The sequence below is a fragment of the Polistes canadensis genome, unplaced genomic scaffold, assembly GCF_001313835.1.
Source record: "Polistes canadensis isolate GaletaPanama2010 unplaced genomic scaffold, ASM131383v1 scaffold_22, whole genome shotgun sequence".
Taxonomy (NCBI): domain Eukaryota; kingdom Metazoa; phylum Arthropoda; class Insecta; order Hymenoptera; family Vespidae; genus Polistes; species Polistes canadensis.
Window position 1 is genome coordinate 177,486 of NW_014569569.1, and position 25,526 is coordinate 203,011.

The 25,526-nt window shown below is 28.7% G+C and overlaps 1 protein-coding gene across 3 annotated transcripts in view; it reads right to left on the reverse strand.

Annotated features, from left to right (window-relative positions):
- Nucleotides 1-25,526, reverse strand: part of LOC106794042 (serine-rich adhesin for platelets) — a 146,933-nt gene that overhangs the window by 109,926 nt on the left and 11,481 nt on the right. For 2 of the 3 annotated variants that reach the window (XM_014761437.1, XM_014761434.1), the window contains exon 1: nucleotides 162-258. The exons of the other annotated variant lie outside the window; for it this stretch is intronic. The gene's annotated coding sequence lies outside the window, so the exon portion shown is untranslated. Of the gene's footprint in view, nucleotides 1-161; nucleotides 259-25,526 lie in introns of those variants that run through there. 3 annotated transcript variants of the gene reach the window in all.

Below are 25,526 nucleotides of genomic sequence, written 5' to 3' on the forward strand. Positions count from 1 at the left end.
ATAATTATTTATAATCTATCTAATATAATATAATCGTTTAGCACAATTTAAATAATGTCTGTAATATGACAAATGATAAATGAATAATAAAAGAATGAGAAAAAATTAAAAAAAAATGAAAATAATGTTCCCCCTCTAGTCGTGATAATAATCAGCAGCACCCCGTGCACCGATACGAGAAGAAACGCGTGCGTCTTTTGAGATGCCGGTCCCGACGTTGACTGCACCATCGGCCAAACTCTATCGCGTTCCACCACCACCACCATCACCACCACCACCACCAACGGCGCCGCTACCAACGTTGCCGCCACCAGCACCACCACCACCACCAGCTCACGTCGTCTATCGATTTTTCCGCGCAGCCTCCGCGGCCGGAGCATAGCCAACGTCTACCACCTAGGACTACTACAATCGGTTCGGCCTCCATCTCGGTTTCCTTATTCCTCTCTTACCCTCCCCACCTTATTCTTATTCTTCCTCCTATCATTTTTTATCTTTTTCCTTTCACTTTTTTCCTCTCCTTTTTTTCTTTTTTCCTTTTTTCTGTTTGTTTTTTTTTTTTAAACCTTTTCCTACGTTTTCTTCAAATCGGATCATTCGATACAATCATTAGTTATATGTATATATGTTAATGGGGGATGAAAGTTATCGAAATTGTAGAATGTCAGGATTGACATGGTGAAATGTCAACATATATCAAATACAACACTATTTCAGTTTATTCTTGTACGTTAATATTTCGAATATGTGAATCTTGACGTTCTTCAATTTCGATAACTTTCACGGTAACATATATATTTTTATGTGTTTGCCTTATAATCTATAACATACTTATATTTAGATATTAGAAAAAGAATTGTTATTGTGGAAATCATTTATTCTAGTGATTTTAATCAATTCAGCTAATCCTCATCATCATCATCATCATCATCATCATCATCATCCACCTCTGTTCCTTAACTACCAATCTGATATTTAACTACTATAGTCAGATAAGATTAGTTATCTCCCTAGTTTTTGCCTTCACATTTTCTTCTTGTTCTTCTTCTTCCTTGTTAGAGATTACGGTAGACTCGAGATTATTGATTCTCATGGGATATTATTAATTGAAGAACAATTTTGGGTTTTCTTCGTTACATAAGATTCGTTGCTTTTAATAGGATTATACATTAGAGTAATAGTATCTAATTTCGGACATTTATTTGATCCGATGTAACATTATTATACGTGCATGGTCGTAAGACTTATGGGGATGGGATAAAGGAATATTCAATGTCGAATCGTTAAGCTCATTTGGTATTTTTCCTCGAAAACTTTGATGCCACAACGGTACCGGGACTTTCTCGATTAAATCCTTGACAAGTATGTAATACCAATGGGCAAAAGTTAACCGAAGATCCGATCACACAAAGGTAACTATCTTAATACTTCTTCGGTGACAAAGTATACCTACATCTTGTAGAATAGTATTTACGAGTTTCTGTTATCTAATACGAAAGTACTAAAGTGTTTACTCGGTTGGTTTGCTGTTACACCTAGTGACAATGTTGGAAAACTTATTACAGATAATTATGCGAGTTTTAATTATACCTATCCTAAATAAAATCATAGGGAGGGATAGAATATTTTAAATCGGTTATTAGGTAAGAAATTTCTTTCGACTTTTTTTCCTACCGAGAAAACGTGGTTACGTTGTTTTAAAATTCGATCTAACAAAAGAAAAAGTAGAACAAAAAAACTAACATAAAACTTAATTTCATTCTCGAAATTTGTTGTTTACCAAGGGTAAATATACAATTTTAATTTGCATTTTCTTTTTTCCTCGCTGTAATACAATTCCCCTCTTTCTTTCCCCCTTCCCATTTTCCATCTCCAAATGTCGTAAATAAATATAATGCATTACTTTTTTTTTTCTTTAACGGAGATACCTTACGAAGACCCTAAAAAATATAGCCTGCGGCTCGAAACACGAAAGGTCGATGCACCTTTTTTTTTTCTTCTTCTTCTTCTTCTTCTTTCTCTTCTTGCTAAAATCTTTTTCCTTTTTTTTTTTTTCTTTTTCGCGAAAGAACCTTCCTTTGTTTATTTTTGTCTGCGAGGGAACTAACTCCTCTTTTAATTTCTTCAAGACCTCTGCCTACATACGCGTGGACATTTCATTTAAATTCTACAGTAGAAGCTATTATATCAACTCGCTCGACCGTTATATCTAAATTTTCCAACTGGAAGATGATAAATAGCGCTATCAATTACAATCAGATTCATTATATTGCAATTGTTTAAATGAAACGAAAAGAAAAAAAAATATATAATTCCCTCTTTACCTAAACGATAAAAAGAATAATTCGAATCGATGAATTTTCGAATGAGATTAAAAAAGAATTAAATTAAAATACGCGAAGGGAAAAAAAGAAAAAAAATTAACAAATAAAATTGAATGACTTATGAAAAATCCGCTTATCGTTTATAATGATCTATTATCTATATTTTATAACGCGGATATATTATATTTAATATTATATATTATCTATATTACGAATTGAATTATAATTTGAAAATTTTCTCGACCCACCTTCAATCATCATCCAGCCTCCAACCCCTCCCCCACCCCATAGAATTTTCAATAATTAAACTAATAATTATCACTTCCTTCGTTATCCTACACGGTAAATTGAACAGACAGTTTGGATGACTATAAGATCGATGCTGGCCAACGATGTCATGTAGAAACATAGACAAACCTAACGGAATATACCTATCTATCTATCCAGCTACCTATCTAACAACAAACGAATGGACAATGAAAGCAACGTCCTTTCACTGATAGTAGGTATACCCTATCCAAGGTAGGAAACAATCGGGAGAATCTCGTTTTCCCAAAGGTAACTCACAGTTTGATTTTCCTCTTGAGACTGTTCCCCTGTTCATTCGAATAACAGGGACACTATTACTATGTTTCATTCGGATGTCCAAACGAGATGAGAATCTAAGTAAGATCCGACTGAATCTACGTAAGTTATTCCCCCCTTTCCCCAACCCTTTTTCTTCATCATCTCCTCCTATTTTCATCCACCTCCAATCTTCTTCCATCCTTCTCATAATAATCATCATACTCCTACAACTTGTACGTATAACGTGTATCGTATTTCTGATTTAAACTAAATCGGATATATCCTAAAGATAGTATATCATGGAAATGATAAATAAAACTCACGTGTTGTTTTAGAATGAAACCAAACTAGAAGTGAGTTTCGATAAATCGATAAAAAACGATTATCAGATAAATATTTCGATGTTTTTTAGAAATAAATCAATAGTCATTAACGAATCGATTTGTTTTAACGAACCGTAGAGATATTTTCCTTTTTGTTTTTTTTTCTTTCTTTTTTATTTGATAGTAATCGATAGTGGTTTAGATGGTAGCGGGTAGAAGGGAAGAAGGGGTGAGATCAGTTCAAATTCTGAATTCGGTCGTTAACGAAACGGCTGGGTGTTGGTTTCCTTTCTGGCATTGAGAAAGTCGACAAAAAGGACCTCGACTTGAAGGATAGAAAAAGAGAGAGACAGTGGGGGGGAAAGAGATAAGAAAAGGGAATACTAAAAAGGGTACGAGACGGGGTAAATGGGACGGTCTTGTGAAGGTTTTTTTTTTAAATTCCCGTTAGCAAAGAATTTCTTCGAGAAAATTCCTATTCCCTCCCCATATCTGTATATATATATAATAAATAAAATATATAATAATCATAATAAATATAAATATATAAATATATATATTTATAAAGGGTTAATATATCATAATGCACAATTATATTATAATATATACGGTATTACAGTATATATATGTGTGTATGTATATTTGAGCTGTTAAGAAACTGTTGAACCGAGACAAGACGTGCGAACTGCGAAAGGGTAGTGGTTTAGTTCGCGTTACACTTCGAAGAATTTCACAAGGTAGGGGAGAATTCGAGAAAATCTTGGATGAGACAAGCTCCAGTTCAGTTTGGTTCGGTTTGGTTCCTCTTATCGGTATTTACGCGAAGTAACTCTAGCTTTAACGTTAGACTTTCCTCTTAAACTAGTTAGCATAAATTACGAGCTGATTTCTACTCTTTTGACATCTCAAAATGTAACGAATGATATCTTATTTCTAGTATAAGAGGAGTATACCTATATATGTATATATTTATATACATATATAGCACACTCAAAAGTTCGTATTTGATATTACGAACGGTCTGAGACTATTTATTAACTTCTCATTAATTTTCATTAAAAATATTCACCGTTATAGAATCGAAATTAATATTGTATTATCAATCCTGAAAATATAACTTTCCTTTTAATTAACGTATAATTAAATGACTGTTTTTTAAATTATTTTAATATCGTTCAAGTTTAAAGTTATCTTCACGTTCATTTATATTTAGAATCAAATTTTTGTATTTTAAGATTGTCAACGAATTTATCAATTATTTATCGCATTCCAATGCGATTTTTTTTTATCAAAAATACATACCAAAGAGAATAAAAGTTGAAAATAATTTTATATATTTTCGATTTAATTATGATAATTAAATATTTACATTACTTAGTTTAGTGCGTAACGTGCTTAAAGGGTTTCAAGTACAATTAAGTATTATTAAACATCGTACTCGCTAAGTATACATTTTCATTGATCTCTCTAGTGCGAAAGCTTTAAAGTTCAACAGAAAGGGAGGATGGAAGGTCAAGAAAAGGGAATGCAAACGATCCAGTAACCGCCTCAAAGAAATTACAGCCTCGACATCGTGAAGCTTCTTGAACGAATGAGTATTATGATATACATAAGTTTTCTTTTCCTTTGCATGAATAATTTTTTCCTTTGAAAAAATAAGACAACGATACGTCGGGAAAATAAAACTAAAACTATATCTATTAAATGAATATTATATTAAACGACTAAAAAAAAATAAATAATTATAATATAATAATTATTATATTATATAAGAATTTAAAAATTTATATTTATAAACTGATAATTAACAAGTGAATGAATATTATAATAAACGAAAACAAGAAAATAACAATAATAATAATAATAATAATAATAATATATAGTGTTCTCAGTTATTGTTATTCTGTTCTCATATAGTCGGTGTAAGAATAGATGACTCTACTTAAATCCCAGTAGTGGTACTCGATTTATGGTCAGACAATAAGGAAACTATCGCTGACGTTGGCTCTCGTTTTTCGCCAGAGATAGTTTCTTCAGAAGTGATGGGTTCACAGGGGGGAAAAAAAAGAAGAATTTTCAAGAGAAAGGAAAAGCAAATCATCGGCTCTACTTTTTCATTTTTTTTTTCTTTTTTCTTTTTAAATATTATATCGATAAATTATGATTTAAAAGATTAGGCGTGTATAAAAGATAATACACCTTCGTGATAATCCTATCAAACCAAAGAGCAAAAAAAAGGAAATTGGTAATTGGTAATGCATTGGTAATTTTTTTTTGATTTGTATTCTTTTTTTTCTTCTTTTTCTTGGGCCTTAGATTTACAATCGGTAAATTATGTGATTTATCGATTATTATAGCGTAGAAAAAAGATAATCCTTGTTTAATCGAGACTCGTCGATAAATTCTTTAAAGATTTGAAAAGTATATAGATTTAATAACGCAGCTGACGAGGTATTATTATTATTATTCCGTTAATAAAACGGATTTTCGTATCGGAGAAGTTTGATTTTTTTTTGTTTTGTTTCAAATGAAAAGTACATTTGACTTTTCTATACTTTAGTTACAAGTTTCGATTCGGGATAATAACATTTTGTTGTCTTGAATAGTACATAGAGATAGTAGAAAGAGATAGAAAATAGAAACGGAATGATAGAATGATAGAATGAGAGATTGTAGGAGAAACCCTTGGAAACGTTGACTCCTCAGAAAATGCGAAATTCGCGACAGAGAGATAAACGGGAAAAGAGGAATATAGAAAAAGAAATATGGATATATATATATATATATATATATATATATATATATATGGATTGATGTAGTAAGAAGAAATTCGGAAAACTCGCTTGACATTATATTTTTTTTCCTTTTTGCTTTTTACCTTTCTCGAGAAATATCGAATTCGTACTTGAGAGCGACGTGTATCGGATTACTTTTGCAATTCTTTCTTTTATCCCCCTTCCTTTACCTCCCCCACTCTATATAGTACACCTATGATGTATATATATCATGCATTTACTATAAATACGTGTATATATATGTATTTACTAACTACTCTTTTGAAATATACTTCTACGTAAAAGAATTTCAAAACGTTTTACTTTTGCAATTCTTTCCTTTTATCCTTCCCCTTTTTTTACCCCCATATACAACATATATATATATATATGTGTATTTATTAACAATTCATCCAAAAGGTATTAATTTATGTGTATAAAAATTTGGAAACGTTTTATTATATGCTAATATCAAAATATTGTTTGAATATTAAATAAATTTTTAATTAGTAGTTATGCACTTGTGTCTCAAATTAAAAAACAAAACAAAATTATTACTCGTTACCCTTCTATTTAACTATCTTTAAATTGACAATGGTGAGAGAATATATGAATAATCCTTTAACTCATTTTTCATGCACGTAAAAATCGTTTTGATTATACATATACGTATACGTATAGTTAAATATGATATATGCAAAGACATGAAATAACGTATAGATTAATTCTTTTCTCTGGCAATAGTATAGAACAAGATTGAATTTCCTGTGTTACGTTTTGTCAGTGACTCCAACTCCCCCCGTTCCCCAACCCCTATCGGATATCAATGTAGAACTAACGAACAAATTCGTTAACGCTTCATCGAACGTAACGTGTAATCACGTTCCACCAAGTGATTTCATGCTCGTCATAATTTTAATATTTCATCGAAAAAGGTAAGTACTACTCTTTTTACGTAACCTTGGAAACGATTGAAACGATAATATTGTTTTTCCTTTTTATTCTTCTTCTTTTCCCTTTTTTTTTATTTTTCTTTTGTTTTACGCGTGCTCGTACATTCGTTCGTTATAAATTAAAACAACAACAAAAAAAGAACAGGAAAAAAGTGTGAAAAAATGTTTTTTTCTCTTTTCCCGTTTGATTTTATTATTGAAATTCGCGATAAATATTCGTCAGATACTTTGTGCTTATTAAAATGGTTTGTCCCCCTCCCCAACCCCCCGCTACGATTCTTTCTTTTTTATTCATTTATTTTAAATTATTCGTTTTTTATTATTTCTTTTGTTTTTTCTTTTCTTTTTTTTTTCTTTTTTATTCTCGTATAATATATTCACGTGCTGTTGCGCTATTCGCGTTTTGATGAGGAAAAGAAAAATAAATGTTCGTTTCGTACGAGTCTACTACGATTTACATTTAAAAGGACCACGAGTACGCCTACGTCATTTCTTCGACGTTCTTATCATCTTTTTAAAAGTCGCAAAATATACAAACGAGATTTTTTTTGTCGAGTCACTTAGAAATAAAAATATATTCATAAATATCTTGACATTTTCCTGTTTTTTTTTTTCCTCTCCCTTTCTCTCTCTTACTCTCCTCTCGTACTCTACCCTCTTTTTGGGTATAAAACAAATTGAATAAAAATAATTTGACAATTTTAATATAAAACGAATATTATGAATATCAAAGTTTGAACTCGTGTATTTTTAATATTCCACTAACTTAAATCGTTTTTATATCCAATAATAAGTTACTTAATATAGTGTAGTAATATTCAAAACGTTAAATCGGTAAAATGATTGGTACTTTAACAAAAATGATCTATTTTTACAATCAAATATAGATAATACGTGATTAATTTGATATTAACTTGAATTAAATCAATCGTAGAACACTTTCTATATAAACAATAAATAAAATAATATTTGTAATTATAATATTCGAAGAGAAGTCAAAGCAAAATAAAAACAAGAAAATCAATAACGTCAAATGGAAATTTTTGATGAAATATTTCGCATGCTTCGTTCAACCAATCATTCCAATTAAATGTAATATTAATAAATTAAAAAAAAAAAAAACAAAAATGGGAACAAACTCGCGGAACATAACTTCATTCCAAATTAAATTCCAATTTGAAATTGCCTAAAAAAAAAACCAAAAAATCAAGAACAAAAATTCCTACCTAACGTTAAACAAACGAAATTCTAATACGCATGACTAAAATTACAATATTATTTTTCGTCACGACGTCGTGTTCGAAAGGGGGGGAAAAAAAACGAGCGAAAAAAGAAGAAGACAAAAAAATTCTAATACTTAAACATAGCGAACGATTATTCTGAAACTTTTATGCTGATTTATTCTATTATATGAGATCTAACCGCACATCGAGCATACAATAAATACGAAAATTAAATGAATTTGGTAATACGAATACAAATACGCTGAAAGATAGATAAATAGATAGATAGATAAATAGTTAGATAGATTCAAGTTCCCGCATTAAAAAGCAATCGGTACTTGAACGAATTTAACGCGATGCTTTTCCTTTTGTTTTTATTTTGTGACGATTGTCCGTGGAAATGTTGAGCTCGTTTGCCGAATGTGCTCGATGAAAATCGATGCACTTTATGTCTGATAACACGAAACACGATTCGTGTTTATCGATAAAAGAAGAAAAAGAAAAAGGAAAAGAAAAAGAAAAAGAAGAAGAATATTAACAGAAACATCTGTACTGAGATTTTTTTTTCAATTTTTTAATTCGAATTCTCGTTAACACTAAATTGCTGGAGTAAGTATATTTGACTCATTTATGATTTCATTGTTATAATATGTTTAGAAAAATGTAAATAATTTTTGTCCAAAACATATGTTTCTTTTTAATGGAATTACGAAATCGTATACAAATCGGTTGAAATATCAAGTACAATTATCATGTAAAAGAAATAAGAATAAAAATTTGTGGAAAATGTTAAAATTGTTTTGAATAAAGTTTCTTTAAAATGAAAATTTATTTTATTAAATTAATATACGTATTGTATTATACTTACAATAAAACCTAATCAATCTATTCGCATATGAATGACATAATAAAAAAAAAAAAAAATACGAAATAGAAAACTTACGTGAACGTCAATGAATTTTTTTCGATGTGAAAATTTCAATTTTTTTCTCCGTTATATCTGTAAAGAGAAATGTAAATATGTAAATACTTAATTTATTACATATTCTAATTAGTTTAACATTTTCTGAACTTTGCATGCTAAATTAATAATGCGATATGGTATTCTACGCGTAGAAAAAAGAGTGTATTTTAATTTAATATAAGTTTCATTAAAATCTATTCACTTTCAGTATAAGGTAACATATACGTGAGTGCGTATAAAAATAAATTATCATCAGTAGAAATAAATGATCATTAAAATAAAAATTATTTTAAATATACATATGTATATTGTTATGAAATAATGATTAGACAATCAAAAACAGAATATAATGAAATAAAATAAATTCGAGACTTTTATTGTTACTATTATTATTAGGAAAAACATAACAAAATCCATCGATTTAATATTTATTTAAATTATTTGTACGCGTGTTCGTTAATTATTTATAACCAATAAAAATGAATAATTAATATATCGTAAATAATTCTACACGCTTGCAATAACTTTATTCAGAAATTATTGAATACAATTATTGAATATTGAAAAATATAATTGCAAAGGAAAAAATAGTAAAATAAAATGAACAATCTTCGATAAATTTTGGAAGAAACTATTATTATTATCAGTGGCAAACGTACGACGTAGTAGGTAACACGACGAAGTATAAAATATTTGGATTTAGGTTTGTCCTAAATCTGAAGTCGAAAGCATGCGTGGCATGTATTCATAACGACGACGAAGACTAAGAGTGAATTTTCATGAGAATATCCAATAGGATGAATAGCCGAGTTTTCGGAAGATTAAACTTGCCTTAGACATTACGAAGCTTTCCTTGGTAAAATCAAACAGGAAAAGGACTACCGTCTTGCCGTTGGTTCAATCTACTTCGAGAAGCATTTCAATCTTTCTCATTATCTTAATGAGATACCTGCCACTTAATGATATATCTTTTCCAAAAAGTTACCTTACCGTCTACCGGCATACTTCTTACGAAATTTTCAATTAATATATATAATATAAATTGAATAATTATTATTATTCATAATTATTTTAAATTTAATCTATCGCATCTCTCTTTATTAATATATTATTATATATATTATTTAAATATTATTAATATTAATATATATGAAAAATAAATTTTGTGAAGTGATTGTATTTTTGTTTTTCTTTTTTTTTTTTATTAGTATTATCTGTACGAGATTGTTCAAGAACAATTGTCGAGAAATAAACAAAAATAATCAAATCTATTTAATTACTCTGATCGATATTATCTACTATTTTTTTTTTTTTTCTATTTTACGAATAAATCTCAAAATATGTATCTATTTATAAAAATTTGTTATTAGAGTGTTTGATATACCTTAAATGATTGTTAATTAATCGAAGAAAATGTATATTATAGTTGAAAAGCACATAGTATAAGTTCGGAGTACCTTCCTTTTCGAAATCGACTGTTAGACTGATACATTGTCCTCTGCGAAAGTTCTTTTATTGATTGTTGTTTATATGACTTTCAAAAGGCTACATATGTATAACGAGAATAATACTCGTAATTAATACAATTTAATATTAATACTTGTCTCATTTTAAAACTAAACCTACCACACGCGGTCAAATAACCTCATCCTGTAATCCGTTTGTAAAAAAATGCGATAAAAATAATGCATAAAATATACATCATTCGAAAGTAAATAAATGAAAACATTTTGTTTAATTGGTTAAAATCTTATTATATTATATATGAAGATGCATATGTTTCTTTTTTTTTTTTTCAAAGCATTCATTTGACCTCTCATTGTCAATTTATTACATTGATACAACATTAATTTCAAACAAAAAAATGTATTATACTTTAATTTAAATAATTATTAAAACAATTAAATATATGTAATTAAAATATATCAGTGTATTTAATTGTATATTTTTTATTTCACATACTAAATACACCATACCAATAATTTTCAAACAAAAATTTGGTATATCTAACAATCTACAATTTTAAGGGACCCACAACTATACAATACTTTGAGAAATGATTAAACAAAAAAAAGAACTATATTTTGAACGTAAATAATCGATATACAAATTGTTGAAGAAAAAAAATATGAATGGTAAGGAAGACAAAAAAAATAAAAGTACCAAAAGTTTGATAATTCGTGAACACCCCCCTTTGTTATTTTTCTTTCATCGGAAAAATTAAAAAAAAACAGACAGAAGGAATACATTATCTGGGAGTAAGTTTGTTCTGATCTTTTTTCGAAATATCTGTCTTGGACGTGAGAAAGATTTATTAAATTGTTCAACGTTCTTTCCTTTATCATCTCTGTCTCTCTCTCTCTCTCTCTCTCTCTTTCTCTTTAGATATATATATGTCTACACAGGACCATTCGTTGGATTATGAAAAATATATATAGAAAAATTGTCACAGGTTAAAATGAGATTCGGTACGATACGATACGATACGATACAATTCGATTCGATTCGATTCGATTTCTCGTCCTCATTGTCAAATTGACCGTAGATGTTTTCCCACACACCTATCGTTTCTACGTTTGTTCACAATTCTACCCTATTCTTCGCTACAATAATAGATTACTTTTTCTAAAAAGAAAACAAAAATGTAGATAAAAAAAAAACATAAAAGAGAATAAACCCATGTAAACACACACACTTGTGCATATATATATAATAAGCGTGTATATAATAAATAAATAGATGGACAGTTAAAAAAAAAAAAAACAAAAAAAAAGAGATAGAAAAAAGAAAAAAGAGTTGAAAATATGAGTCTATCAATGAACTTTTCCATTCCAATTAAAACTATAACTTTCAAATACTTTTACGTCATGTCATATTAACTAAAAGTGTATAATAGATAAATACATAGATATTTTATATATATAGATATGCGTATGTATGTATGTATGTATATTTGTGTATGGGAGTATGTATGTATCGATATCAATTTATTCGAAGCTTTCAAATCTGTTGGTATAAAAACACGATCTATAAATGAAGGATTTAAAATTAAATATACCTGTATAGGCAGTTATATATCGAATGTTTCGATGATAACCATTACAACCTTAACAAATTTTATATTTTACGTCAAAAAATACACCCAGAACAAAGTTAAACGATTTTAAAGGATACACGTAATGTTTTACACATGAGATACACTATGCACAAAGGAAATGTATTTTTGCTAAAAATACAAAAATAAAAAAAGAATAAAAAGGGTGCCCAGTACATTCTTCTTGTCAAGCTTTTTATTAAAGTAAACTATGTTTAACTATGATTTAAATGAAATGTAAAAAGTAACTTTTCCCATGCCACGTAGTAAATAAACCAAATTAAACATAATTTCAAATCAATTCACACTTCGTTCGGTTTAAAAGATTATTATATTTTATCATTTTTTTGTTTCTGTTTCTTTTTTTATTAATTCTCATTCTTGCTTTAAATATTTCTTTTTTCGCATTTGAAATATTAGGAACAAATGAAAATAATAGAATGCTATTGCGAGTGCACCGGATTATTCGACAAAAAAGCACTGGTTATCGGTATTAATTAAAACGGAACATTAAGATTTGTATTTATTGACATTAATCGGTTTCTCGTGTCATTTTAAATAAAACAAGAAATTAAATATACTCCGTACTAAAGATAAATAGATCACGAAATGCTCTTTCAAAATGTCTGTTAATTCACGCGACTGTAACGAACCGTATCCTTTTTTTTTTCTATGTGTGAGGGGAAGGGGAGTAGCGAAAATGGGAGAGAGGGGTTGAACAAATGTCAGAGGAAAAAGGTTAATAGTTCATGATTATATTTTTACTGCGAATCTTTTATCGCAAGTGTATTTTATATATATATGTATTTTTTTTTTATCAAAGCTCGAATACGTTAAATGCATTGAATGCATTTGCGATAAACAAACAAACAAACAAAAAATAATAATAATAATTCACTCGCGATAAAGTTTCGAATCGTACCTTTTTTTATTGTCTTTAACATTTATTTATAAGTTTAATCAAAAAAGTTGCTCGCAAAAGTTGCAAGTAATAATTAATCAATCTTGTACTCGAAAGTTTTTGTGCTTTATTATAGTTTCAATAGTTGGAACGGTCAATTTGTGCAAAATTAAATTCCATTTAAAAACATATTGATTAATATTAAAGTTTCGTAAAAAAGAAAAATAAAAAACAAAACAAAATCCAATTTCTTTTTCGGATCGAGGTGTGCGCAACGATTTGCAAAGAGAGCTTTTTGCGGTCGAAAGGGGAGGGGGAGGGGAAAAAATGGAAAGATAGAAGAAAAAAAAAAAAAGGAAACGGAAAACAAATATAATAAAAAGTACGGAACGTGTCGCGTTCGTCGCGATCGTATGGTATGAAAATAAAAAAATGTAGAAAAAAGGCAAAAAAAAAAAAAAAGAAAAAATTCAAAAAAGAAATTTTCCTCGTAGAAAAGAAGTTGAATAACGTACGTCATTGATGGTCCGAAGGACGATTACACCGTTAGAACATTATGTGGGTCACTAGTTCAAGGTTTTAGCTAGCCTCGAATCCTGGGCCACATCATCCCTCGAAATTCGCGTGTATGCCCTAGGATCAGGGATATTCTTCTTCTCTTCCTCCTCCTCCTCCTCCTCATCTTCCTTAACCTCCTAACCTATTTTCTGGACAAAATTCCCCTATCCCAACAACCCCTAACCTATCTATGCCTACCTTAAATAATACACCTATTCAACGTTTAATGTTTTATTATTCTAAGCCCCCACGAAGTTCATTGTCAGATCGTTCAAATCAATGAAACAGTTTAGATGTCGCAATGATACTTTTTTATTTATTTTTTCTCTTCTTCTTCTTCTTCTTCTTCTTTCTTTATTATTCTTGTTCTATTCAACACCATTCACCACCCGACTTCGAACTACCCTCGACTGTCTCCGTCTCCGTTCGCACCCCATCCTTCATATCGTTGGGGAGAAGGAGAAGGTTGGTGGAGAGGTTAGGAGAAGGGTGAGGAGGCTAAAGAAGAAATTTATATATCAGTTAGAGACGTTAGAGTGACGTGTGATTTTAGTGATTGATGTTAGGCCATTGTTTTTACTCGCTCTGTTGGTTGGTCAGTTACGCTCGATTTAGTTGGAAACATTGTTGAATATTGGTTTTCAATAAATGTCTTTCTTTCTCTCTCTCTCTCTCTCTCTCTATCTCTATCTCTATCTCTATCTCTCTCTTTCGCATAGTTATAACGAATGAAATTAAACATTTTTACTTGTATTGAAAAATTTCATTTGGACAATCTCGACGACGAATGACAATAACGTACGTATCTCTCTATACGTAACCAAATTGAAATGTGACACACATGTATATATATATATATATATTATATTATACTAGAAAAAAAACAAAAATGTGAAATGACGAAAATTAATAAATTTCAATCAATTTGTTTATCTTTTTTTATTCAATACCATCCATACACTCACTCGTATATGCATATCTATATGTTATGAATTTATATAAAAATACGTACAAAGCGAAAGAGAGAAGGAAAGAGAGAAACGTAATCGTTAGACGTCTAACGTAAGTTTGTAAAAATTAACAGATTGGAAGCGTTAGCTATGAACTCGTTAGTTTCGGATAATTGGACGTTGCCGAAATAATTAAATTCAACGCGTCCCTCGATATTTTTTCCTCTCTCTCTATCACTCTACCTCACTCTTCCTCCCTCTTTAATTTTCTCCTTCTCGTTTCATAAACTCACTCAGTCCCCACCCCTCGTACTAGGAGAATCTCATTCTATTTTTTTTTTTTCTCCATATTGGTTTTTCCTTCGTGCTTCGACAAGCACAATGCTCTCAGTTATTCTACAATTGCGTCTGCCAAACTAGCGAGGCATGCCGAAACTCGTCGGACCGACATCGTTACCAACACCTCCATATTCCTACCCATTTTAGATTAAAATCGAATTTTCTTTTGTACCCGTTTCTATACTGCCTATTCCTCTATTTATCTTATGCATATATATAGTCTAGATAGGTTGGTATACATATACAACAGAAAATGGTCGAGAATAACTGGCAATAACTTCAAAGCCTTTTTACTTCTTTTTTTTTCTTTTTTATTTATTTTAATTACAAAAACGATATTTAAGTATTATTTTACATTTATTTATCTATCTCTCTATTTTCTATTATTAATATAATAATAATAGCGTAAGTAGAAAATTATCTTTTACGAAGCACGTATACCAAATGTGTCTGTAACTCTTGAGAAATGATTATTATTATATATCATTTTATATATAAGAAAAAGAAAACAAATGTAAACAATATTGTAATAATAATTTCGGTAGGACGAATCATTCGCCAGACACGAAATCGAATTTTTACTTCGATTTGCAGTTTTAATGGAATCCGATTGAATGAGAAACTACATGTTATGCTAACAAAAGTTAAAAAGGATTGCAAGGTTTGTTCTGAACGAATAAAGCTGAACGAAAGACACCAAACCACATATTACCGTAATATTAGCACAGAGACAAGCTCAGCATGCATATTGAAAGATTGCTTTGTAAAAATTACACACATGGAATACATCAAAGTATTTTATATATGCATATAAAAAATGATTAGTTTTTCTAAGTATAGGAGGACTGAAAAGAGAATAAATTATGTATTATATTATTTGATTTATAATTGAAAAGATTGTTTTTGTATAATTAAACTTCTATTCAAATTTATAATTGGATTGTTAAACACGTTAACGAATCATTGAATAATGATAAATATTGAAGCCAAAAATATTGGCGAATGTGAGTAGTCTTTATCTTAATTTACACACACGCATAGATTCTACATAGACGTTAATGCTTTTTCTCTTCCTATTTCTCTCCATTTCTAACGTTTTCGCCACACTTTGTCCTATTTAAATGTTCCAGAAATGAATTTCAGTAGGTGGATTAAGCGGTAACCACGACTTTGTTTAACGCTTGACCGCGACTCCACTCGGTTAATCTCGCGAACCTTGGCTTCAATGTGTTTCCATAGTTTTCTTAATTAAAAGAACGAAAGATACTAATTATATGTCGACTTTTGCACGTCTACCATTTTTTCATGTTTGAACGAAAAAAAAAATAATCGACTTGTCTTATCGAATGTGACCTAACAATAAGGAAAATACAAACAAGTGTAAAAATGATTCGCTGTAATTCGTAAAAGAATTTTTATTGCAAATTGTAATACTATAAGCCTCATCGGAAGTTCGAAAAAGTGTTATTAAATTTTTAATATATTCTACGAACGTTTAATACCCGCCCACACCTATTCCGTAAACTGAAATAAAATAAATAATATATATATGAATATTTCATTTTTTTTTTAATCAATAATCTATATAAAAATATAACAGGAAAAAAAAGTAATTAATATTTATAAATAAAATTGTGTAAAGCGATATCATCGGATACACGAGAAAATTTCCATTGAAATATATAAATATTTACTGAAGTGTTCTTTTCGTTTTTATTAGTAAACTTTCCAACTTAAAAATAATAAAAATATTATATTAATCTCGTAGATATATAAAGAAAAAAATATTCATTCCCTAGGATTAATCGAACAATTAAATAAATCTCTACAGTCTTCGTGATTCAGAAAAAAAAAAAACAGAAAAAATAAATTATTCTTCCTACTATCAATTCGAAACCAAACATTACATACTTAATAACTTAATATAATATAAATATCATATCAAATAAAATCGTCGTGTTAGATCTAAAAAGTATATCCGATCCTAAGTTTGATACCAAAAGGTATATAAATACCTTTAAAAAAGTCATTTAAAAAAAAAACAGACAAAGAAAGAGAGAGAGAGAGAGAGAAAGAGAGAAATAAGGAAATAAATAAGTAAATAAAAAAGAAAAAAAAAAAAAGAAAGAGAGGAAGTTGTTTCCAAACAATTGTGCTTTCATGGTGCAACTACGAGGACGTCTGTCGATACGTTATTCAATTCTGCATGCCATTGGATTTTCTTTCTTGAACGCAATGCGAAAAGCCTCCCAGGAATCTGCAGTTACGGAAGAGGATGCAAAACCACGTGTTACATTTTCACTTGTAAAGCTTGTTTTTCTCTCTCTCTCTCTCTCTCTCTCTCTATTCGCTATGTATAATTATAGTTTTTCATTTTCTCATGTCTAGACGTTTAATCTCCTCTTTATTTTCTTTCTTTATCGTTCTTTCTTTTATTCTTTTCCATTTTTTCTATTTATTTTTTTTTATTTTGCTATTCCTCCTTGACAGTTTAAAAACAGTGATTAGCAAGCAACCGGTCGCCTTTTAATTTTTTGCTTGAAAAAAGTATATTTTTTTTTATTTTAGAAACTCTTTTTTACGTACATAACATAAGTACAAAAATGTCTTATAAAAAACTTAAACACATATATAAAACTATAGACTATGATTTGTTATAACAAAATATAAATGTGATCATAATTTTTATCAATAGATATAAATGTATTTTATCAGATTTTTGATGTATACTAATTTATTAATTATTCTATGCACACACAAATAAAGGTATCTATATTTTGTATCTGTGTCATAAATAATATTTAACAATCGACAAATTAAAATTGCATTTTTTAATTAATATATAAATACATTGCGTTAGTTCTCTGACCTAAATAAAATATTAACGTTTTCATTTATAGTCTTCTACGGAACAAAGATTTCTCCGATTGATTTCGATAGAGTAATTAGCATGAACAATGTTATACATATACAATATATATTTTTTTTTCCATATGCTAAACATATTTAAATATCGTTTATTCTGCTATATAAGAAAAATGAGGAGACACATATAAATAGATCTATGATAAGCCCATAAATGAATTTTTAATAATTATCTATTATCATTAAGACACTAATGCATATAATTATCAATTATCGATCAACAATAAATTTCGGAATTGTCCGAGATGAAACATGACATCTCGCATGTTTAAATTAAAGAACGTGCTTTTCAATATGTAATTAGGATTCGATAACATCTTGTTATGTCATTCATTATCATATTTAAGTATTTCATTCTTAGAATAATAATTTACGAACGAAACGGATATAAGTTCTCAAGATTGTTTTATAAATGAGGTGATTTAAAATGAAGAAGTAAAAAAAAAACACGAGTGAACGATTATTTATTTTTTTTTTCTTTTGTTTCTAATATTTTATTTTTCATGACAACTCGTTTGATAAAAAATTAATAACGCGGAAAGGAATTCATTGGAATAAAGGGAAGCCTGTACGTTTGCGATAAGAAACTCGTTTCTGATTCCAGAACATTGTTGTATGCAACACTACACACCAACATTTATATATATGTTAGTAAGCACGCGCGCACGTGATACCATTATTATTAAGTTACTTTTATCTATATGTTATTTATATATGTGTGTGTGTGCATGTGTATAAGCACATAAAGCAAACTCGACAGGTTTCTCTTTTAAGCACGTTAAGAAGACAAGACAACGCAAGTGCATCTGCAAGGGGATTAAAATTTTCTCTCAAGATAAATAGGTACATATATGCATATACATATACGCTAACAAATTGTTTCCAAAAATGTGTGAGAACTCAAACGTGTTTGTTCCGAGTCAAAACAAATCTTTTCAATAAATAATTCGAGATACTTATTATTACGGAAGATAATTTTAAATGACTATAAATATATTACGAAAAGTTATCTTAAAGAATATAATGGATTGGGTCTTAAATACTTTTTTAGTAATTAGATAAAGTCATGAATGTAATAAAAGATACTTAGATAATTCAGAAAATTTTTAAAGATCATATTTCTTTATAATTCTAATCTTCAAATATAACAAAAACGTAGGTAAACATATATGTATATAGATTTTTTTATGTAGATACTTGAACGCATCAAAAAGGACGTTCCATTTCTTTAGAAAATGATGCAACGAGACGGGCGTTACCGATAATTCTAGCGAGAACGTTGGCGTTAGATATTCATAACAAAGTAGATGAAGCAATTAATGAGAAGCCTTGAGGCGTATAAACATAAGCGTTGATCGAGAACTCTATTGGCTTCTATAGAATATTATGTATGTCGTATTACAAAAGAAGGACTCTAGTTTACCCTTGTCATTTATCTATCATCTACAAATTATTATCACGTATAATGAACTTTATGCATATATCGAAGATTTTCAATCATTTTCGTTCGATTATCGATCAAGATATCAATCGAAAAATGCTACTAATTCAAATATACCGAGATATATATATATATGTATAGCAATTAATTCGATTAAAATAATTGATAATAAATTTGTTCAATTAAAATTGTTAATATTTTACAGGTCAAGAAAAAAAATAAAACGATCGCCTGTACCAAATTCACAAAAAATTCATCGAAAATAATGAATTATTAAAATGAACGATAAATAAATATAAACAAAAAAACAAGAACAACAAAATAAACGATTATATATAAATCGTAGAAACAAACGATCGATCGTATTTTCTCTTTGATTATCATCTATTTATTATATTTTAACATTAACAAAATATCAATCAATTGTTTCACAGGTGGTTTGTTTTAGACAACTCGGTCTATTAATTTCAATAAAACAGTACATACACTAAATTATTAATTAATCATATGCCAGGACGAGTAACCCTCAAGCGTTAATTATTATTAATACTACCGGAGAAGCGTTTAAACTTTGTGTTACATTCCTTCCCCTCCGTCCCAACCCTCCACCGACCCCGGCGCTCCTCCTCCCTCACTCTCTCTCTCTCTCTCTCTTTCTCTATATCTATCTATCTATTTATCTATTTATTTATCTATCTATCTTTCGCTGTCTTTCGCGTTTTAATGGATGCTCGCGTATAGATTTTCCAACGTTGTTTCTTCGATGTTGTTCATCGATAGAATCGAAGGTCGGCCATTCTCGAACATAACGGAGGCATAATAATCGATTCATATCGGTGAGGGGATGTATCGGCGTGTACAGGTGCAAAAGGCGTGACTATCTGCTCAGGATATCGCATAATTAACCAGATAAATTAAAAAATCTATCTATCGATCGATCGATCGATCCTAACGTGGTTTTTATTGTTTTCTTGTTTATTTTTTCTTGCGAAAAAACAATTTCTTACGATATATTTTGCACGCGCGCACAGAATTACCACCCCCCCCCCTTTGCCACCTCATCACCGCGATGTATTATATTTTATAATGAGACATTATTTTTGATCGATTAAATTATTCTTATCTTTTTGTTTTATTTTTAGTTATATTTATATTAGAATTAATTTTAAGCTTAACCAAATTTGATTCTCGCGAACGTACGAACATTTATTTTATGATTTGTTTAAAAATTGTTTTCAACGATTATAAACGTATTTGTTCGTTATTTATTATTATTGTTAATTTAATGACATAACGGAAATGGATGAACCGATAAGGAATTATTTTCCGCGCTAAAGATTTTTCCTTGAAAATGAGTCACATCTAAAAAGAATCTGTTGGACATATCGTATTTCTAATCCAACGACTAGTTCTGATCTCTTCGACGAGTTTTAATTAATTTTTCTATTATTTATAGAACGATTTAATTAAACGAGAATAATTGAATTGGAAAAAAAAAGAAATTTGTTCTCATAATAAATGTCATTTCTGTTAAGAGTTTCTTACATTGAATATGTTGCTGTTGTAAAAAATGTAATTTCGTGAAAAAAGAAAAGAATAAATTATCGAGAAATCATTTAAAAAATTGACAATAAATAATTGGATACTTAAATATATGTGACTATAAAGTTACGCAACGGGTTTTAAGGATAGATAACGTTGCATTTAAAATAAAATCGTACATCTGTTAGGAAAAAAAAAATAAGCGATACTATTTTTGTATTTACCTCGTATACAAAAATTTACATAAACGTTTATATTCATTATTATTATTATTATTATTATTATTGGATTAAACACGTATCAGATGTGAGCAGCATTTAACGGTTTTATCACAGACTACACACCTATGAGCCACGTGGTTCATTAACGACCTCTATTTGTCTATAACTATAATCGGATTTTGTTGTGACGTGATATAAAATGATAAAAATATAATTAGAGAAGGAAAATCAAAGAGATGTTGAGGTAAGCATGTTTAATGGATTGAATTTATTCTTTTTATTCCTCTTATCAACATAATACTCTAAGTTAACAACTACGATCATGAGTAACCATGATTTATTTTCCATTGATCTATATATTGTCAAGTTAAATATCAAACGAGATTGTAATAAATTCGAATATCAATAGTCGTAACAATTAATCTATTTTTATTTACCGCGAATTATGGTTATATGATTTAAAAAAGAAAAAAAAGCAAAAGTTATTCTCTTTTTTTTATTTATTTCCTCGAAAAATCTCGCGAGATGTTATCTTGAAAATTGTAAGTTGCGTAAATTTATCCATTTAAATACCATGCCACAAAACGAGTTGTAACTAATTTTTAAATACTTATATATGTATAATATATACCCAGACACTTACGTAAAAGTGATTACTTACGTTTTACGAGAGAGAACAAAAATAGAAAAAAAATAAAAAAAAAAATATATATATATATATAAAACTTGTGAAAAGTAATCTGAAAAATATTACTCTTGAAATAGAAAAAGTTATTCGAACGAACGAGCTACGAACAGTTTTTCAATGTCGTAAAGACTATTAAATCAGTGAATTTTTAGGGGAAAACTTATAGATTTTACATTAGGATTATGTGGGGATATATATTTTCCTATGAAAAGATTCTGAAATGTAAAGCAAACAATCTTTCTTTATATTTTTCATTCTCCTTTCCAAATATTTTATATATATCTATATGCCTATCCTGATATCGTGCGAAAAAAGAAAAATTTCTACGTATTTACATAGCTTGTCTAAACAAGAAGAAGATAAGGGAGAATAAAAAGAAAACGGAAAGAAAAAATAATCGTAAAAAATACAAAAAGTAAGATCTCGTAAGATCGATACAAAAAAAAAGAAGTTACGAACAGTATATTTTTTGAGCTTTATTAAAATCTTGACTTCTCCATTTCCGAAATTTTTCTTCGAACAGAAACCATTCATCAAAGGAATAAAATCATAAAATAAGTTTCACAGTTGTATAATCGATAGGAAAGTTATTCGTTCCGATTCGTTCAGTTCCGTTCCGTTCCGTTCTGCAAAATGTGCTAATAATTTATAAAACTTTCTTGATTATTATATTACCGAGTGTACTATCTTTCGAATGATTGCTCATCGTAATCCCAAAGTTACGCGTTATCTGAAAAATACAACTTCGCATATTATTGGTTATATGTTAATGTGGGTGTGTATGTGTATTATTTGTGAACGAATGCAAGATCATTTTTTACACAAACGTGTATCACTTACTTTAAACACCCTCGATCTTCTATTTATAACTTGATTATTGTATATTAAACAAATAACACCCGTTCCTCTATTTTTTTTCTACTTTAATAATCGATCATCTTTATTATGAAATTAGTAGGATTATGGTATACATAAATCTGTAATTTTCTATCGAATTAACGTCAGCTTATTTTGTTTTTCTTTCTTAACGAGCTACGATTAAATGTAATTGGCTGGAATTATCGAATGGCATTCGTGAAAAAAAAAAATAAATAAATAAAAAGTAAAAGAAGAAAACATGATCTTAACTTCATTATTATATTACGATCGTACTAAATGTAAATTATTATTCGTAAATTGTTTCCCGTTTACTTAAAAATAAACAATAATCGTTCGAGTTAGTGTGCATGGATAATTATTCGGATAATTAAAGAATAATTAGTGTATCGTAAGGATAGTTTCTATACGAGGAGACGACAATCAGTCGAGTATTTCAATTTTTCATTTTCTCGATAAGATTTCCCGGTCAATATTTGTATCGACTGGCAAACAAACTATCGAGAATTTTATGACGATGGGAAAATTCTAATATTAAAAAAAAAAAAAAGATAGAAAGAAAAAGGTTACGTACTTGAACAGTTAACCGGTTATTGCATTTCCCGATGAAAAAAAAAAAACCTGATTCCGCGAAACAATAATAATTGAACGGGAATTTCGATCAATGACGAGAGAATATTAAGTAATATTGTTGTCACTATTGTTGACATATTATCTATCCTCCTCTTATTCTTCCTTCTACGAAAGTATAAAAAACGGAAAAAAAAACAAACGATAAAATCTAGAAATACTTAAATAAGTAATTCCCGCTAGAAAAATACATTAAAAAAAAATATATGCCGATGACTAATCGAAAAATTCTTGCGGATAATACTGTAAGTATTGAAGAAAAAAATGTTTTCTTTAGGAGGTAGAAAAAATTAGCAAAAAAAAAAAAAAAATTATACAAACGTATCGTACACATATTTTTAAATATATATATCACTTCAAAGTGACACGATTATGTATAGGTTAAATTTATCACCATTGTAAGTGCTAATCCTGTTTGTACTTAAAAACAATTAATTGAGATTAATTGAGACTTATTATCAAACATCTTTCGACACTATTGGTAATTATTATACACACTTGCATTATATACTAAAGGTATTTTCACATTGGTATTTCAACTATTACAAAATAATCAATTTTACACCACTTACAGTTCTTTTCTACACTGATACTCTTCAATTATATATTATTTAAGTTTATATATAATATAATATATAATAAGTTTATATAAATATAATATAAATAATTATATTATATAATACAATTAAAAAAGAAACATTAATTTTGTTACTTATAGTATTTCCTATAAATATTCTTATAACGTGCATCATTTAAATACATTTTAATACGAACCGACTATGAAGTTTTATTCGAAAAAAAAATGTTGTCTATTAAATCCGGATTTCGGATATGAAAATACACGTATCTTCGTAGGATATCAAATTCAGGTCACGATTCGTAAAATTAGATCATAGTTATTGCGTATCTCGTTTAGTGATATGCGAAGCGGACACAGTCAGAAAGGTGAAAGCACTATGCGTATGGTAATCTATTATTTGCACTGGTATTCAACATAAATGCATTTGTATGTATGTATACGGCTGTATGTGTACGCAAACTGGTTGGTATATCTTAACAAATAAGCGATATAAACGTATTCTTCGTTGATAATGATCGAATCGAATGTGCGACCTTGACGTAGAATAAGTATTATATTGTCTCCTGTATATTAACTCTTGTATGATACACACACATTACTATTTTATACGAACGAGGATAGCAAGATTTTCAAATAATGATCTCTGCAGATCTAAATCAATGGTTTTTTTTTTTCTTTTTATATTATATTCACGGAACGACAAACTTATTTTCCGCGGTAATTCCACGCGTAAAACAAGTTTTTATTTATGTTCAATTTAAAGTTTATCTCGAAATATCTATTCGAATGCAATAATTGCAATTTAATAAAACGTCGTACATCAAACGGGAATAAATAAAGAAAATATGTAATTAAGAGTGCTAGTTAAGTTCGTATTTTATTGTTATTTGCACATAATTATATTTTATCTTATCCCGATTGATCGCCCTTCCCGCGAAGTTGTATTTTTAATTAAGAATTAATTAAACGTATACTATTGCGATATATTTCTCCTTCTTTTTTTGCATCTTCTTATTTTTCATCCTATTTTTGATCTAATTAATGCAAAAAAAAAAAAAAAAAATCGTTTCTTTTTTATTTGTTACGTTATATAAGGTGTATTTATTTTAATATACATTTATTGATAGAACTTTCAAGCCTGGCAAATAAATTAATCGTCTTTTCCTTTATGTTTACCAAGTATCTGTGAATTCTCACGGAAAGACGTTTGAATTTTTCGCATAAAATTAGCGAGAAAATTATACAGGAAATAAAACATTTTCCTTAAATTATCAGTTATAGAATGTTGATACGAAATTAAATATAAAATCGAAAATAGATAATATTACAGGCTCGATTATTTATCAAATTTAAATTGCTTATTTATTTTATAAGACACGTAGTATAATCAGATAAAAATGATTAAACGTGAAAAATAGCGAATAAAATAACACGTAAAATAACGTCACATTTTATAATCGTAAAATGCAACACGTAAAAAGAACCTGGCCAATGACGTTATCGTCGAAACCTGTCTGCTTGAAAACAAAAAATATGAGCTATCTTTTTCATCTCTTTTTACATCTTCCTTTTTGAAATGCTCAATAAACAGGAAAGTGAAAGAGAACAAAATTATATGTAGAGAGAAAGATAAATTAAAGATTTATATATATA